Source organism: Salvelinus fontinalis, chromosome 20 (genome assembly GCF_029448725.1).
Source record: "Salvelinus fontinalis isolate EN_2023a chromosome 20, ASM2944872v1, whole genome shotgun sequence".
Lineage (NCBI taxonomy): Eukaryota > Metazoa > Chordata > Actinopteri > Salmoniformes > Salmonidae > Salvelinus > Salvelinus fontinalis.
Window position 1 is genome coordinate 19,461,350 of NC_074684.1, and position 19,381 is coordinate 19,480,730.

Here is a 19,381-nt window from a genome sequence, read left to right on the forward strand (position 1 = left end):
CACCACCACCACCACAGGCAGTAGTTATCTGATGCTAGATCGCAATTAGTAATTTGTTAATATCTGCTTGTGTTTGTGCCATTCCTGATCCTAGACATTGGGCGGGTAGATTTTCACTACTGTACACACTACAACTGTAGGGACACTAATCCAAGAGGCCTCCTCCTCACAGCAATTTAGAAAGAATGGAAGTGTTGGATAGAGCGTCGGGTTCTGGGCCTCTCCCCCCTCCTCCCAGGCGTTTTCTGCTGAGTTCATCATCTGTGGTTGCCTGTTTGGAGCCCATGGGGAGGGGAGGGCCATGACTGGCATGGCGGGCTAACGCCATCCAGATGGAGCCACAGCAGCGCGGGGAAGGGGGTCAGGATCTGTTAAGACAGCTGTGTGTTTCTCTGTACTATTATGGGTGGTGGTAACGTCATGTTATTATTATTACTGTAAAGGTTGAACATTGTGAATACACCCAAAGCTCATACGAGCCAGACAATCAGGAGAGACAAAGCGAGGAATGACTGAGCACTCAAGATTCCACTATAAAGTTGTTTCAAAACTTAAGAGACGGCCTGACTGCAAAACTAAGGTCTCAAAACAACTTCACACGGTTGTTTATATTTACTCCAGTGGAGGCCGATTTCCCTGCATGCACTTCCTTCCCTGAGTATACCAAACATTAGGAACACCCTCCTAATAATAATAATAATAAAACAAATTCCACTTTGACTTTATGGGGTATTATGTAGACCAAAATGTGGAAAAAGTTAAGGGCTGTGAATACTTTCTGAAGGCACTGTATATATACACATACATACATACATACATACATACATACATACATACATACATACATACATACATACATACATATACATACATACAGAGTATACCAAACATTAGGAACACCTTCCCTCTTTTGCCCTCAGAACAGCCTCAATTTGTCGGGGCATGGACTCTACAAGGTGGCGAAAGCGTTCCACAGGGATGCTGGCCCATGTTGACTCCACAGTTGTGTCAAGCTGGCTGGATGTCCTTTGGGTGGTAGAGCATTCTTGATACACACGGGAAACTGTTGAGCATGAAAAACCCAGAAGCGTTGCAGTTCTTGGCACAAACTGGTGCGCCTGGCACCTACTACCATACTCTGTTCAAAGGCACTTCAATCTTTTGTCACCCTCTGAATGACACACATACACAATCCATGTCTCAATTGTCTCAAGGCTTAAACATCCTTCTCCTCACCTTCATCTAAACTGATGGAAGTGGATTTAACAAGTGACATCAATAAGGGATCATAGCTTTCACCTGAATTCACCTGGTCATGGAAAGAGCAGGTGTTCTTATTATTTGTATACTCAGTGTACATTACTCTTAAAGTAATGGGCTGTGTGAAATAGAATACATTTAATCCTCGGCTTTCCTCTATATTGTGACATTATTACAACTCTTTGACGAGTGATGGATCTCAAATGGAATTAGAGCTGGAGATTTCCCAGAGCTCCTGCGGTAAACAGGGGAGCTCAGACGAAGATAGAAACACGAACAGCACAGCAACATATGCCAAAATACACTATTCTAAATACATGTGTGTCTGAGATGTGCTTCTCGTTCTGATAGGTAAAGTAGAGTAACTGAACAAGGACTTCGCCGTGTTGACATAGTGACAGGAATTTTCCATCAACTTGTGGTAAACATTCACACGGCCAGAGGATGGGAGAAGAAACATGTGGGAAGCAGACAATGGACATGACTACAGTACACACAAATAAAAGTCCCACGTTGATAGTGTTGTTTGCTGATGTCCACCCCAAATAAGTATATCGACATACTGGTTTCAGACGAGTCTTATCAACACTTTAAACTGTCATTGGAGTATGGCCATGCTGTACATATAGTGGTTTCCTTCAAATTGTAAATACACTGCTCAAAAAAATAAAGGGAACACTTAAACAACACAATGTAACTCCAAGTCAATCACACTTCTGTGAAATCAAACTGTCCACTTAGGAAGCAACACTGATTGACAATAAATTTCACATGCTGTTGTGCAAATGGAATAGACAAAAGGTGGAAATTATAGGCAATTAGTAAGACACCCCCAAAAAAGGAATGGTTCTGCAGGTGGTGACCACAGACAACTTCTCAGTTCCTATGCTTCATGGCTGATGTTTTGGTCACTTTTGAATGCTGGCGGTGCTTTCACTCTAGTGGTAGCATGAGACTGAGTCTACAACCCACACAAGTGGCTCAGGTAGTGCAGTTCATCCAGGATGGCACATCAATGCGAGCTGTGGCAAAAAGGTTTGCTGTGTCTGTCAGCGTAGTGTCCAGAGCATGGAGGCGCTACCAGGAGACAGGCCAGTACATCAGGAGACGTGGAGGAGGCCAACAACCCAGCAGCAGGACCGCTACCTCCGCCTTTGTGCAAGGAGGTGCACTGCCGGAGCCCTGCAAAATGACCTCCAGCAGGCCACAAATGTGCATGTGTCTGCTCAAACGGTCAGAAACAGACTCCATGAGGGTGGTATGAGGGCCCGACGTCCACAGGTGGGGCTTGTGCTTACAACCCAACACCGTGCAGGACGTTTGGCATTTGCCAGAGAACACCAAGATTGGCAAATTCACCACTGGCGCCCTGTGCACTTCACAGATGAAAGCAGGTTCACACTGAGCACATGTGACAGACGTGACAGAGTCTGGAGACGCCGTGGAGAACGTTCTGCTGCCTGCAACATCCTCCAGCATGACCGGTTTGGCGGTGGGTCAGTCATGGTGTGGGGTGGCATTTCTTTGTGGGGCCGCACAGCCCTCCATGTGCTCGCCAGAGGTAGCCTGACTGCCATTAGGTACCGAGATGAGATCCTCAGACCCCTTGTGAGACCATATGTTGACACATGCACATTTGTGGCCTGCTGGAGGTCATTTTGCAGGGCTCCGGCAGTGCACCTCCTTGCACAAAGGCGGCGGTAGCGGTCCTGTTGCTGGGTTGTTGCCCTCCTACGTCCTCCTACACGTCTCCTGATGTACTGGCCTGTCTCCTGGTAGCGCCTCCATGCTCTGGACACTACGCTGACAGACACAACAAACCTTTTTGCCACAGCTCGCATTGATGTGCCATCATGGATGAACTGCACTACCTGAGCCACTTGTGTGGGTTGTAGACTCCGTCTCATGCTACCACTAGAGTGAAAGCACCGCCAACATTCAAAAGTGACCAAAAACATCAGCCAGGAAGCATAGGAACTGAGAAGTGGTCTGTGGTCACCACCTGCAGAACCATTCCTTTATTGGGGGTGTCTTACTAATTGCCTATAATTTCCACCTTTTGTCTATTCCATTTGCACAACAGCATGTGAAATTTATTGTCAATCAGTGTTGCTTCCTAAGTGGACAGTTTGATTTCACAGAAATGTGATTGACTTGGAGTTACATTGTGTTGTTTAAGTGTTCCCTTTATTTTTTTGAGCAGTGTACATCATCAACAAGAAGTTGCATAAATATGTTGTTTCACGAAAATAACACAGAGTTCCAACTACAGTACAGTATCTGCCTTGCACAGCATTTTTTGGGAAGTAATAATGACATTAACTGAAGAATGATGCCAGAACCCAAATCCCTACACAATTTAGTGTACAACTATTTCAACTTCAGGCCTCCAAGAAAAATGATAACATGACACAAATGATAATGGTTACAAATAAATAAACTCTCTTCAACAATGAAGAGACGATTATAACGAAACGCCTCTAATTTTGACAGTCGGCTTCACCACAATGATAGCTGTGCAGCTGTAACTGCGGGAGTCTCCCCAGGCATTTAACTTAATTGTGGTTTATTTATGTCATTGGATAAAACATGAAAACACAGACAGTTCAGAGTTGGCTTTTCTTTGGCATGTAGACAGTCACTCTTTAGGGGGGCCTTGGTATGCAGTATGTGGGAACTCAACTCTTTAACTTAAGTTGTCTCTGGTGGAATCCTTATAAAGAAGAATGCTCTATGTGGTAAACGAGAATTCAGTTGTGCAAAAAATTCACAAGGCATTTTAAACAGTCCTGTTGTTTCTCACTATTCCCTCTGGCTCCACTCATTTCCAAGACACAGAGTCGCCTACCCAGAAGGATGTCAGAGTGGAAGGCAGGAGATTGTGGGTGAGCCAAGTGATCTTGGACGGATGAAGGGCATCAACATGGCTGGAATTTATTGTGGATTCCTGTGGCAGGGACTCAGTCCTCCTAACCCAGATGCTCAGCATAAGCACCCCCACCATCAAAACTAAACAGTCATTATTAAAATATGCACTCCTACATAATAAAAGATAGAGGATGCTGGGGTTGTTGCTCAGCATTAGATCTCATTATTCTGGGCTGGTTGGAGTGATTGCTGCTATCGTCTCAAAATGTGCAAATATGTGAATAAATGCATCCAGTTTTTGATCCAGAAAGGCAATGCTCTGAACCAAGTCTGTAAAAATGACACTAACTGAGTTCCTCTCATTAAAATATCTGAAATACAGCATTTATTGAAGGAGGACGGAAAATACATCAATGCATAAATACGTTTTATTGAGGTAATTTAACTGTTGTCTCAGAAAAGCCTCATGGATGGGTGAGAGGAGCTGGAGGAATCATTGTTGTTGTCCTGTGAGAGGTGCAGGTTGGGTAGGTGAGATGGCCATCCTGCTGGTGCACAGATTAGAGATGCCAATATTCTGCTGCTGGCGTGGTGAAATGTGCTGACGGTAAATGCACAGGGAACTCTGCTTGTAACTGGGCCCTTTCAGGGATGACTAATGTTATGAAATCTGATGCCCAAATATGGTACAATCCTCTCAGATAGTGAGATGGGTTCTGGTTGATGGCAGCTGTGAAGGCAAAAGCTTTTGGAATAAATATAAATATCAAGAAATTACAAAGGATATAAACAAATAAAACATGTTCCCATTGGTGTCAGATGTCAATTTGTCTATTCCACATGGGCTCAACCTAATTTCATTGAAATGAGGTATAAACATTGATTAAACTTGCGTGTGCCCCGTGGATTAATTGTAAAATCCCTTACATGCACAAAAAACATGAACACAATCTCAGAATAGCTGTGCTTGCTTGCATACATGCAAACAATCATGCACAAATACAAAGAAAGAGGCTTGGTAATAGTAGGTAATTGACGTATAGGCACCGAGCCCTGACCTTTATACCCTGCCTGGTTAGTTTACACACAGTGGTCATCCGTGGAGAAACACAGTCCATCTTGTTGTGGGGGTGCTCAAATCACCCCCCATGTGCAGGCCATGTTTCCTTACACCAGAGGGGTTCCTTTCCAAGGACAGCAACCCCACTCTGCATTTTACAGCCTTGTTTGCTTTTGTTGGGAGGCTCCAGCTGGTCGGGTCGGTACTAGTTGGTACAGTTCAGTCTGCCCTCCAGAGTCAGACCCTCTGTACGTGGAGGTGTGTGGTCCTCCCGGCTCCCGCCTCTGCCCTGTCACCCACAGGAATATGTTATTATGACCAGCACGGGCGTAAAGCATAGCTGGCAGAAGCCACCATGGGCTCCCTAGCCACAGTTAGGGAAACTTTTCTCCTCTCTCTCTAAACAGGAAATGACAGAGCTGCCTAGCTATAGCGTTAAATGGATGCCAATACATCCACAAAGCAGAAATGTTTAGGGTAGGAGTTATACAAACGGGCCACAGGGGCAGGAGTTGGGAGCTCCATGCTGAGAATAGGCCCCACTGTGGTAAAGCAGTACAGTATTTGAATACATGTACTGTATGGGCCGGTATCCGGGACCCAGTTTATGATAATCCCCATGGAAAATGCTTTTTATGTCCAGGAACAGGGTTAATCTAGGTCCGGAAAACCACCAGCCCTAAATCTCAGCCATAAAGCACATAAGCATCTGCCTCACTACCGTACGGCACCGAAGCAAATGAAGAACAATTTGCTCCCACGCTCTCTCTGGTCATTATTAGCAGAGCCAGGTTTCCACTCTTCACCCCAACGCTGCACTGTGCTTGGGTTCTGTGAGAATTGGGCTGGGATGGAGATGAAGCTTGAGCTCTGGCAGGGTCATGCTATGGGCTCCTGGAGGGGATGACTGCATATTTCCAATAAACACAAAAACCTGACGTCTCCATATGGAGAGGACCATCAGAGGTGGCAGCATTCAGAGGCCATTCTTTCCATCGTGGCCTTATGTCCTGCCAGCATAGCTGACGCCCTCCTCCGCAGAATAACTCCTTCGTTTTATGTTCAGGACAGGCCTCCATCACTTTTGTGTGCCATCTCTATATTGTGTAGGCTAGCTCTTCTGAAATGTACCCTCTTAAATGTACTGTGGGAAAAACAGTAGATTCAGACCTAAAAAAGCTTTGTAAGGGATTTAGGTCTACCTTCAGGGTCTTGAAGTAAAAGTTCAGTTTGGGAAAGAGCTCTGAGCACTGAATCCAAAGGTGTGGGAAACATAGGGCCTTTGGCAGGATATTTGCTGTTTTTCTCATAAATATGAAATTCAACTATTGTGACAGAACTGGATATGGTCCCTGGTAGTCTGTCCTCATTTGTCCTGGTTAGTGCTTTACTTTCAGAATGTCACTGCCAAACTATTATTTTGTTTGATTTGGGTAACCTTTGCCTCCCACGCAAATTACATTTTCCCCACCAAAAAAGTTGTTTTTCTCCACAAAAGACAGGCTCCAGACACGAACTAATTATTCACCAAAATTCCTTGTTTTGTCAGTCACAAACAGAAAAAAAAGTTCTCCAGTAGGAAAACCAGACACCAATTTGCTTTTATCTTCCTGTCCGAATTAACACAACCTACTCATTTATGACAAAACAAGACAAGCGTTTAAAAAAACATGGAAATGCCGACTTGCAGTGCACGAGGAAAACATAGGCCTATAGCCACATGTCTCTGTGAGATAATATTGAAGAGACACATTGACCAAACAAATCTGTAGGCGACATCAAGTTTGATTATTGATCAAATCAAATCAATGAATGACAAATTATAACACTTAGGGACAGTTCGAAATGTAGCTTTTACTTCATAATTTCTTCCATCCTAGCCAAATTTTCTCATCTGCTTGCATGCGTCTATATCAAGGGGTTTTGGCTGTTACAATTTCCCTGTCGGTGACTGTTATCAGCACCTCACATCGTTGTTGCCTGAGAGTCTAGAGGTCCCTAAACATGCCTCTCAAACTCTCTTTGACCTGAATGACCTGTGCCCTGATAGGTTGTTCAGGAGGTTACTAGGGGGCTGGACATCTGCCCATCCTCTTGACTCTGCAGGGCACACAACACTTGCAGTCTCCCTCAAGCAGTGGCAAAAAGCAACATCTTGGTCTCTGCCCATCAACAACTGGACTCACTCGCATCTCTGGACTTGGGATGGAGTACGTGCCCAAAGTGAGTTGTGTGACACTTCATATTGTTCTTCATGGTCAGTTAGTACTATTGCATGTTGCCCCTCTGAGTTTACAGTCCTCTATACCAATCTATACAGTCCTCTATACCAATCTATACAGTCCCTATACCAATCTATACAGTCCTCTATACCAATCTATACAGTCCTCTATACCAATCTATACAGTCCCTATACCAATCTATATAGTCCTCTATACCAATCGATACAGTCCTCTATACCAATCTATACAGTCCTCTATACCAATCTATACAGTCCTCTATACCAATCTATACAGTCCTCTATACAGTCCTCTATACAAATCTATACAGTCCCTATACAATTCTGTAAGATTCTGTATCTGTGCCTTTGTGTCTTTATTCAGTATGTGTTTATTCACTACCTCAGTTTCTGTCCATTACAGAACCACTACTATTCTACAAGCTTTCCCACTTTTCATGCCCAAATTCATCTTCCTCAGTGTGTTTAAATAAAGTTCCTGTGTGTTAACTCTGGGCTGCTTTATTCCCCTCTAAATGTGGGCGGTGTCAGTGAGTCACAAACAAGTAAAATACGTAGAGCCGGGTCGCTCTCTTTCATGGATTTGTGACTTTGCTGACACCATTACAATATGGGGCCCCACAGAGACCACACAGGGTACTTTCCACACTGCCCACCTTCGGTTCAGTGGAGTATGGTTCTGAGGTATCCAGTGGACTACTACCATGTGGATTATACCCCCTCTCTGGAGCCTATGGCCCCTCTACTCCACCTGTGGAATACTACTCAGCACCAGGTGGGGCCACATCCCTAACAACCAAGCGGGTGGATTATACTTCTACACTGGAGTACCAGGGAGTTGCAGCACCATGGTCATCACTGTTTACATTGTATGGAGTACACGTTTTGCCCATATTGAGCAGAATATAGAGTCTTCTTTGCATTGTGCAGCAGAGGACCAGATCCCAGGATTCCTCCTGTCAGGGGAGCCCTCTCCAGAGGGTGGCAGAGGAGAGCATGGGACAGTCATATGGAGGACAGTAGCAAGGGGTTGTCTCTTAGGGCCCGGCCTCTTTCCCAGGTGTGACTGTGACCATTGGTTTTGACTACTGTGCCTCTCCAGCCCCAGCACCGTTGTCAGGCATGGCTGCGACTGAGATCGGGCAGGGACATGTCATGTCCTCAGCCGACGCTGGTCCTCAGGAGTTGCCTGCTATGGAGACCCAAACCAGATGTCATTCCCGATCCCCCCTCCACTGCTGGAACCCTCTCCCCCCGCTAAGATGGCCTATGCCACACGGTAGTGAGCCTATGTTGCTGACTGGACCCTATTCCTCACTGCCACCAGATCATCACCATCCAGAACTACCTGTCTGCCTCTAACTCTCTGTCTGTCCCTGCACTAGGGGACCCTCCAGCAGCACCGAACCGGTCTGCTGCTACCTTCGATGACCGGTCCAGCCCTGACCTGGGTTCAGCCACACCAGTCACCAGCTGCTGACAATACAGCCAAAACTGACCCAGTAACAGCTCTGAGTCCCATTCGGGGTGTCATGCACCACCTGACCCAGCTCCAGTCCTGGTCCTGCTGCCGCTGGACTCAACCCCCAATGTGACTGGGGACACAGCAAACCTCATCGGGAGCGACCACCCAGACTTCACCCCCCAGTGTCCTGTCCCAGGGACACCATGTATTCCTGCTCCTGGGGTCTGAGCTGATCCACCATATGCCCTGGACTCACCAGCTCTGCCTCCCGATCTACGCTTTTCCGCGTGCTAACTATTACTATAACAGAGGTCACTATACCAGTCTGTCTATCCTACCCTCTATCCACCATTCATAGTGACAATAGTGGTAGGTGGATTGTTTGTCGAGTTCGTCAATAGGCTAGCTAGCAATCATTCCTCACATAAAATCATTCAAAGTTGCATCAATTTTCTATATATATCCACAACAAATAGGAATAGCTGATAGGCAGCGGAGAGGCCAAGTGCCTCAGTACGCAAGAAAGAATAGTGAAGACATGAGACACCCCACTCAAAAAACTCCCCTATTGATCTTGTTTAAGGACAATATAATTATTATACCTAGACTAGCCTACAACACCACAATGCAATGAATAATTGCATTATTGTTTTCAAGTGAGAACAAAATTCTAGGCTACGGTGAAAATGTAATTTGAATAATGGCGCAAAAGCCCTGTTCCATTCTGATCAGTTGTGGGTCTACTCTCCAGTTTATCAGATCATCACTCTCCCAAGTCGTTTAGTTCCATTCTGATCAGTTGTGGGTCTACTCTCCAGTTTATCAGATCATCACTCTCCCAAGTCGTTTAGTTCCATTCTGATCAGTTGTGGGTTTACTCTCCAGTTTATCAGATCATCACTCTCCCAAGTCGTTTAGTTCCATTCTGATCAGTTGTGGGTCTACTCTCCAGTTTATCAGATCATCACTCTCCCAAGTCGTTTAGTTCCATTCTGATCAGTTGTGGGTTTACTCTCCAGTTTATCAAATCATCACTCTCCCAAGTCGTTTTGTTCCATTCTGATCAGTTCTGGGTCTACTCTCCAGTTTATCAGATCATCACTCTCCCAAGTCATTTTGTTCCATTCTGATCAGTTGTGGGTTTACTCTCCAGTTTATCAAATCATCACTCTCCCAAGTCGTTTTGTTCCATTCTGATCAGTTCTGGGTTTACTCTCCAGTTTATCAAATCATCACTCTCCCAAGTCGTTTTGTTCCATTCTGATCAGTTCTGGGTCTACTCTCCAGTTTATCAGATCATCACTCTCCCAAGTCCCAGTTTTTGTGCTAAGAACCTTGGCGTGATCCTGGACAACACCCTGTTGTTCTCAACTAACATCAAGGCGGTGACCCGTTCCTGTAGGTTCATGCTCTACAACATTCGCAGAGTACGACCCTGCCTCACGCAGGAAGCGGCGCAGGTCCTAATCCAGGCACTTGTCATCTCCCGTCTGGATTACTGCAACTCGCTGTTGGCTGGGCTCCCTGCCTGTGCCATTAAATCCCTACAACTCATCCAGAACGCCCCAGCCCGTCTGGTGTTCAATTTCCCAAGTTCTCTCACGTCACCCCGCTCCTCCGCTCTCTCCACTGGCTTCCAGTTGAAGCTCGCATCCGCTACAAGACCATGGTGCTTGCCTACGGAGCTGTGAGGGGAACGGCACCTCCGTACCTTCAGGCTCTGATCAGGCCCTACACCCAAACAAGGGCACTGCGTTCATCCACCTCTGGCCTGCTCGCCTCCCTACCTCTGAGGAAGTACAGTTCCCGCTCAGCCCAGTCAAAACTGTTCGCTGCTCTGGCACCCCAATGGTGGAACAAACTCCCTCACGACGCCAGGTCAGCGGAGTCAATCACCACCTTCCGGAGACACCTGAAACCCCACCTCTTTAAGGAATACCTAGGATAGGATAAAGTAATCCTTCTAACCCCCCCCCCCCCCCCTTCCTTAAAAGAGTTAGATGCACTATTGTAAAGTGGTTGTTCCACTGGATATCATAAGGTGAATGCACCAATTTGTAAGTCGCTCTGGATAAGAGCGTCTGCTAAATGACTTAAATGTAAAATGTAAATGTAAGTCGTTTTGTTCCATTCTGATAAGTTGTGGGTCTACTCTCCAGTTTATCAGATCATCACTCTCCCAAGTTGTCCTATAATATTGTGGCCACATATGCTCCCAGCAGGCCCAGTTCTTCAGGAAAGCTTAACAGGCTCTGGCTCGTCTCCAATCCGTGCGGCTATTCCGCTTCAATATAGCGTAAATATTTGTAATTTAACCTGTTAAACTGTTCTGGGCCCTGTACAGGCAATGTCATAAGAATCCCCCGGATTCTTAGAGTGCCACCATTAGGTAAAATATCTCACAAATGGTTTGAAACAGTAATTAGTGACATTTTATTTCAAATCTAGACTTTCACCAACATCTGTTTGTGGACATTGACATAGTCTATTTGATTGTGGTGTTGAAAACGTAAACCATGATATTGAAGCACCCGAAGTCTGTATGCTTTTCTTATTGGTTGTGTGGTGCATTGGGTGCATTGGCACAGAAACTTGGTGGAAAATTCTTTGCATAGGCTGATCATTGTCTGCAGCCAGCTCTGATAGTAGTGTAAATGAAACAGGCAGGGAGAGTGAGCCTTCTGCATGCTTAAGTGGCAAAGTTTATATCCGCGTTTATAAGCACAAGGTCGCTACAGTTATTATATGTGGTTATAAACCTTATTTTGAGTTAATTCAATGAGGGGGGAGGGTGTGCACATTTTTACAGTAGGGGGGGGGGGTCTTTTTTCTTACATTTGGGAGGGGTGGGCATTTTTTTTTAAAACATCTAACTGCCCCTTAACATGTCAGAGTGACCAAAGAGGAAATTATAACTGGGATATTTAGTACAGCTATTGGTCCATATTAGACATGCACCTGAAACACGCAACAATCTGCCATCTAGTGGTCCTAAAGAAAATGAAATCCCAAAATGTGAAATAACACAAAGGTAAATGTAAGTAAATATTAGGTTCCATGTTGTTACAATGGGTGTAACATGATTTTTCTTTCATAGAGGTACATCTATGTAAATCTCATTACAGAAATAACTGGGACCTCTTCTGGGATTGACTCATAGAACAGAACTAATAAAATGAGACCAGAATATGGAATTCTGGCTGAACTCTCAATGACTCCCTTGCAAAAGAGCAACTGAACTGCCACAATACTTCAAAAGTATACGACGTCGGCTTCTTTTTACAGTAATACAGCTCAAGTTGATGCTACCCAAGCAGTAAATCTCTTTAGAAAGGGTTACCGATGGCAGCACCACAAATGCCATTATTAACCAACCAAACCATAATCACTCATCAATCATACAGGATCCCATGTGGTAATGTACTGTAAGTGTTACCTAGGGTCTTCTAACACGTTACAGTAGGTCAGTTTCTCCAGGAACGATACAATGTAGGCTACTTCTAATCAGAACTAAAACATGAGATGCCCCACGTATGCTTGTTGTGATAAGATCCTTTTTTAAACACACAACCAGCTGTCAGGTCACCTATAACTTCAACAGCATGCCTTTATTCAACAGTTGATAACTTGAAAAATATCTAAATACCTCATCCATGAAACAACCTTCATGGAAAACATATGACATTTGTACACCATGTTCCAGTCCTTGAAATAATACTGGCATGTGACATAAGCATAGTCAACAGTTGGTTGATAAACACAGACCGGGGCCTATAGTTACATATGACATCCTGTCACTGAGAATAACCCAGTCTTATTCATGTAGTGGCAAGCAAATTACATGCAGATTGAAACAAAGGCCTTTTATTCTGCTTTTAGAGGTTGTTTGGAGTGAAATTGTTTACGCAGATGTCAAATGAAACACAAGTCATCCAGAATAATTAATTGGGACACACTCGTGCCTCAACCTGCTCCATGCGTTTCAGTCTGTTTTGATGTGGACCAGAGGTCACCCACAGCTGCATCCACACACAGCATTGAGAAATAGAGATGTCACGCTTTCTACTGAAAACCAGCATGTGGCAATTCAATCCCAGCTCTGATCACCCAGGAAAGAGAAAGCTGGTGGTACCCATTCTCTCAGCTTTCAAGCAGCTCAAACCATTCATTACACATCCCACTTCATTAGCAAAAATATGTCAACATATTGTCTCAATAATGAACTGGGCAATTAACATACCTTATGGGCAGTTCAGTTTTTGTTTAAAATTTAACTTTGCACTGATAAACAAGGTGATTTTTATTTTCAATGTCAGCAATCTTTCAATTATTTCAAAGCAACATCCAAGACAAACCTTATGCATGGATTCACGAGGACACAATTCACATGCTCCAGCCTCTGGCCAGGACAAGGTCTGCAGCATCAGCCAGGTAAATTATAATAAAAAATGTACATACTAATTTAATTTCACCCATAGACATACTGGTCAAGAGATCATATATTAATTCAAATCATTAGGTCAACATGCAAGAATACTGAACTAGATCATAGAGCCTGTAAGGAATAGCCGTCCCAAGACTAAATCGTTGGCAGCAGTTGTGTGAGGAATCAGGGGTTGTTGTTACCCTCTTGTCAGTCAAGCAGAGGATGTACAGTGCAAGAGATCAACGCTGTTGGAATGTTATCCTTTGAAATTCAAGAAGCGTCGGGAAACCAGGCTGTTCAGAGAGTCCTGAAATTTTGCAAAATTGGCACGAGTACTGTTCCAAAAATACAGTAGCAAGTTTATCGATCTATATACAATGTCAAAGCACTGTCCGGTATAACAGTGAGGGCCCAACCCAACAATGTTTACTTGCAGATGGTGGAGTATGTCCGATGTCCGATATTGTCCTTTTACATGAAGTCATCCAAATCATTTCCATTCTGAAAAAGATACAATTATACATTTTATACATAATGGTCATATTACAACACACTGTCATACAACCAATTAATAGGCCAGTCTATTTCGGAAAAAAGCAGACTATACATTCGTTTAGATTGTTAATCAACTCACCTCATTTGTTGTCATATTGTCACTCGTCATCAGCGAAGAATAACTCCTATTAATGGACAATTACTGCGTGAGTTTATCATTCACATAAGTGACTATTCACAGTGTTTTGGGATGACAGACGAAGAGAGATGATGTAGCTAGGGTTGGACAGAGATAAGAGAACTTACTTGAGCTCATCCAGCTCTCTTTTCTTTTTTATGTCATCTTTATCTTTCTTTTTCAGATCTTGTATCTGGGCCTTCTTCTCGTTTCTCTCTTCCGTGTCTCGACTCTTTCTCTGCTGCCAGATCAGGGTATCGCTCATCCTTTGTTTTCTCCAACCTCTTCAATCTTCTTCTCTACTGCCATAATCTTCATCTACAAAACAGTAGACATAGTCTACATGATCATTTCATAAATATTACTAAAATAGAACACCAATAGAAACTAAAAACATATTAACAATGAAAGCTGAGACCTATAAAAATAGCCTAATAGATCCGAAAGTTACACAGATACATTTTGCCAGAAGAGAGAAATCACTGACCTCCTTGTGCCGATGGAAACCTATTTGGCCTACATCCATATCCCCTGTTTTCTTTAGGCTGGCCCATGGTGTGTAGACAACATTGATGTTGTTCATTTTACATCCCGAGTTAAAAGGATATCAACGTTTCCTGGAGAGGTTAATACATTACTATTATATTATTCTAATCAAACTCACCAGGCCACTCAATGTATTACCTTGGATGCTGTTGTTTTTCACAAGCTGTACACAGTCAATCAAGACTTCCTTGGGAATATCCTCAATTGTCAGTCCCTTAGGCATTCTAAGGTACACATGGGCAGAAGAGTTTATCCACATGAAACCTGTGGAAATAATACAATTACTATTATAACAGCAACAACACCTCCATACTAAAATAATCAATGACATGCATATTACCACAGCACTATTAGCTGATATAGGACTACTGTACTATTAGCCTAGCTCTAGGGCCACCTGGTGGATATTTGTCAACACTACGTAGAGTAATGTATACATACCACCAACGGTCAGACTCATCAAATGGTCAAATCCCAATAATGTATCTCATGGTTTGAGTTACAAGAAGAAATAGATATGAGTTTATCACCAAATGTCTTCAGGCCATCCATATTTGATGAGATCTTCATCTAATAGTGAGAAAGCAGCAGATAGTAAGCTGTGGTCAGATCCGACCCACTTCATTACAGCTGAACTAGGGTCAGACATGCCTCCTGTGTAAAGTAAAGTAGTCTGCATGCTTCCCATCCAAAACAGGTCGGAAGGTTTTTTTGGGCTGTTCGTTCACACATTCTTTCTTGAGGCAAGATAAAGTTCTGAGCCGAAGTCTACGCCCCTTCTTCGGTCACTGGTCAACATCAGGGATTCTTCAATGAAGTGTTTGTCATTCAACGATATTTGTTTTCATGCACATTTTTTCGCTTGAGAAATACTGCAGATTTGTTAACTTACAATAATTCTGACTATTTTGAGGAAGTGTATACTGGCTACGGCATCTGAAGATCGCTTGAAAATAGTACTGTTTTGGCTAAGGTCTATTAAGGGAGTACGCAATCACACTCGTTACGTTCGCCAACCCGAACCATGCGGGCACCGCAGAGCCAGCATGAAATTTGGCTCGGAAAAAGTACCTCAATCCAGGAATGAGAAATGTGTTGTACTCCGAATTGTCCCATTATCCCAACTGTTACACTGAGATTAAGCCACTTCTAGTTTTCCATTAAACTGCCCTTTTTGTCCCCGTGCTAGGTAGCAGAAGCCACTCAACCATTTTGGAATTGCAGTGCCAGCCAAACAGATCCTTTATTGTTCAACACAACGTGCCATTCCATAATGGGTGCTATGGCTACTTCAAGGTCGAAAACGGCAGTTTACTTGAAAACTAGCAGTCATTCAATTTTCCTGGTGTAACAGTTGAGATAATGGGACAATTTTGGGGGGGATAATGGGCCAACACATTTCTCATCCCTGGATGGAGGTACGTTTTCCCAGCCATGTCTCGCGCCGGCTCCTCTGTGTCTTATTCTACACAGGAAGCCTGTCCGACCCTAGTGCAGCTGTGAGCAAAATGTGTTGTATCTGCTGGCTAGGTAGTCACTTTGCTACCTCGCAATGCTGCTAAAACAATCTTGGTTTGTTACTAGAAAAACACTTCAAATGATCAACTACTTACTTTCATATTCGTCTTTCCCCATGTAGATAGTGTAGGGAGGAGTAACAACTAAAATAAAACAACAAGCAAAGCTTAATAGCTCGAATTTGCTATATCAACAAGGCTTTGTGGCTAATTAAACAAATAATAGGATAATTTGGCTCAAACACTACTAGCTACAAAGTAGGGTGTGGATAACAGAACAGTCCATTCTCAGAATAGGACAAAAATCTGCCATCCTCCACATAATGATTATTCATCATTAATCCCTAGCATGTACACATACATGTTATTCAATCATTGCACCCCCATTGCTCACGGGCGTCAGCAAGTATCTGCGTGGGCAAGCAATAAAATATAAATTTGTTCTATTTGTGACACTCAACGCGCTGCAAGTCCGGTCTCTCCCATCTCCTCATTGGTTTTTAGGTACACCGAAGGTTACATATGTAACCACGGTTATGTGAGCTATATGGATCACTCCAATATATTGATATCACTCTGCGGCAGAGGGATACATCCGAGGTGAAGATGTACAGATTTACTCCCGTGTACACCTGTGTCACGGCTGGGGTCCGCCCCTATATATAGACCCCATGGCCGCGACACATGTTCTCGACATAATTTTTGTTTTAAGGCACCTCTAGCATCGTGGAGGATTGGAGTGATCCATATAGCTCACATAACTGTGATTACGTTTGGTTACAGTTGTTTCACTATATTGGATCACTCCAATATGTTGGTAAACCCGTACCAGATTTGTCAGTGCTAGAGGGACCTGGCCAGCCAGCGTCAAAGTCCCAGCGCGGGACCGAAACGCTGGGGCCGTCAATGTGGAAGGGGGGTCCCGGCACAGTACCCGGAAGGGGAGGCAACACCCAGGACCGCTGAACCAACCGCAGAGGGAGGTGCCACATTTACCCGATAGTACCTAGCAAAGGTGCAAGAGGAAGCACAGCTGGCCACAGCACAGATGTCAGCAAGGGGCACTCCTCTCAGTAGAGCCCAGGACGCAGCCACATCTCATGTTGAATGGGCCACCACAGATCCCAGCAGTGGCCTGCCAGCCAGGCGGTATGCTGTCGTAATCGTGTCCATGATCCAGTGAAACAAAGAGCTGGTCTGTTGTTCTCACTGACCGTGTCCGCTCCCCATAGGCAGCCAGTGCCCTCACAGGGTCGTAAGCAGACAGGACAAAAAGGGATGTTCACATGCCTGTCTGACAGAACCTACGGGAGGAATGAAGGGTTTGGGCAAAGCGATATACACTTCCCCCAGGGTCCATTCGGTAGCACTCAAAACTTACTGAAAGAGCATGGAGCTCACCCACCCTCTTCATGGAAGTAATTGCTACCAAGAAAACCACCTTCATAGAGAGGTGTTTCAGGGAGGCAGACTCCAACTGTTCGAAAGGCGGCTTTGTCAAACCTGCCAATACCACATCCAGATACCAGCTCGCCATTGAGCGGGTCCTAGCTGTACGCACGGGACGAACCCCTTTCATAAACCTGGAGATCAAGGGATGGCGCCCCTATGGCTACTCCATCCACTCCACATGGCAGGCAGATATAGCGGCCAAAAACCCTCTCAGTGTAGAGGCTGCCAAGCCCTCATCGAAGGAAGACTACAGGTATTGGAGGACATACTGCACCCCGCATGACTCGGGCACAACCTCAATACCAGGACAGCAAGAGCAGAACAACCGCCAGAGCAACTGGTATGCCGCGGTTGTAGCCGGGGCCCTTGCGCTCTGCATGGTGTTCATTACACCCTCCTGTAGTCCTAACATGGACCATTGGTGCCGTTCAGTGGCCAAGCCCACAGACTGAGGCGGTGCGGCCTCGGATGCCAGAGTTCCCCCGACCTGAGACAGCAGGTCCGGTCTCAAGAGAAGTTGCCAAGGTGTCCCAGACAACAGGGACAGGAGAAAGCTGAACCAGGGTTGTCTGGGCTAGTATGGGGCCACCAGTGTAACGGATGTGAAATGGCTAGCTAGTTAGCGGGTACGCGCTAGTAGCATTTCAATCAGTTACGTCACTTGCTCTGAGACTTTAAGTATGGTTGCCCCTTGCACTGCAAGGGCCGCGGCCTTTGTGGAGCGATGGGTAACGATGCTTCGTGGGCAACCGTTGTTGATGTGTGCAGAGGTTCCCTGGTTCGCGCCCGTGTCGGGGCGAGGGGACGACGTAAAGTTATACTGTTACATTGATGCTGTTGACCCGGATCACTGGTTGCTGCGGAAAAGGAGGAGGTTGAAAGGGGGGTGAGTGTAACGGATGTGAAATGGCTAGCTAGTTAGCGGGTACGCGCTAGTAGCATTTCAATCAGTTACGTCACTTGCTCTGAGACTTTAAGTAGGGTTGCCCCTTGCACTGCAAGGGCCGCGGCCTTTGTGGAGCGATGGGTAACGATGCTTCGTGGGCAACCGTTGTTGATGTGTGCAGAGGTTCCCTGGTTCGCGCCCGTGTCGGGCGAGGGGACGACGTAAAGTTATACTGTTACACCAGCAGCAGACGATGCTCTGCCATCCTGGTCCTGTCCAGCACAGCCTGGATCAGGGGAAAAGGGGGGAATGCGTAAGCTCCAGCCCTGGCCAATCATGAGCCAGAGCATCCAAGCCCAGAGGCCCTGGTGGCTCAGACATGGAGTACCACAGGTGGCAGTGTGCATTGTCCAAGGAGGCAAACAGGTCCACCTGCGCCCTCCCGAATTTGTCCCACAGGTGCTGCACCACCTGGGGATGTAGGCTCCAGTCCCAAGGTCACAGGCCCTCCTTCGAGAGCATATCTGCTGCCACATTTAGGATGCCAGGTACGTGCGCTGCGCGTAGAGATGCTAGACCTCCCAGAGAAGGAGACCGGGAGAAGCGGCCGAGGAAGGGTGTGTCAGGTGACCTGCCAGGGCCCACCTCTCCTCTGGCACCCCGAGCGCATGGGTCCCCCAGGTACGTCCCTATGTTGGTGACGGTGGACACCATCACACCTGTTACAAAGACATTACATTACATTTAAGTCATTTAGCAGACGCTCTTATCCAGAGCGACTTACAAATTGGTGCATTCACCTTATGATATCCAGTGGAACAACCACTTTACAATAGTGCATCTAACTCTTTTAAGGGGGGGGGGGTGTTAGAAGGATTGCTTTATCCTATCCTAGGTATTCCTTAAAGAGGTGGGGTTTCAGGTGTCTCCGGAAGGTGGTGATTGACTCCGCTGACCTGGCGTCGTGAGGGAGTTTGTTCCACCATTGG

General features: G+C 45.3%; 1 pseudogene; it reads right to left on the bottom strand.

Moving 5' to 3' along the window:
* Positions 1-12,481: 12,481 nt before the first annotated feature.
* Positions 12,482-19,220, bottom strand: LOC129817470 (coiled-coil domain-containing protein 25-like; annotated as a pseudogene).
* Between the last annotated feature and the right edge of the window lie 161 nt (positions 19,221-19,381).